Raw genomic sequence first — 441 nt, forward strand, 5'->3', positions numbered from 1 at the left:
GTTGTTCCACCACATGTGGAACGAAATTATGTACACAGTATACCAGTTACATTCAACAGTAAAAAATGTAAAAGAAAAACAATGATAAAATCTAAGATATGAACTAAGAAAAACATCAACTAAAAATGCACTAATAGTATAAAAACATTACGTCTAACAGAAACACGAACATGAGCATGAGTCTGTGTGAGCAGATGAGCATGCATAAACACATCAACATGAAACAGATCAGCAGCAACATTGAAACAGATCAGCAGCAACATGATGTGATTTTTCACAGTGATTATCCTGGTTAGATATTCATGAGTCGAACAGCCTCAGGGTAGAAGCTGTTCCTCAGTCTAGTGGTTCTACACTTAATGCTCCTCAACCTCCTTCATGAGGGGAGCGGGGCAAAAAATGTGTGTACTGGGTGAGTGGGGTCCTTCATGATGCAGGTGG

The sequence above is a fragment of the Nematolebias whitei genome, chromosome 4 (assembly GCF_014905685.2).
Source record: "Nematolebias whitei isolate Nwh7 chromosome 4, NemWhi1, whole genome shotgun sequence".
NCBI lineage: Eukaryota > Metazoa > Chordata > Actinopteri > Cyprinodontiformes > Rivulidae > Nematolebias > Nematolebias whitei.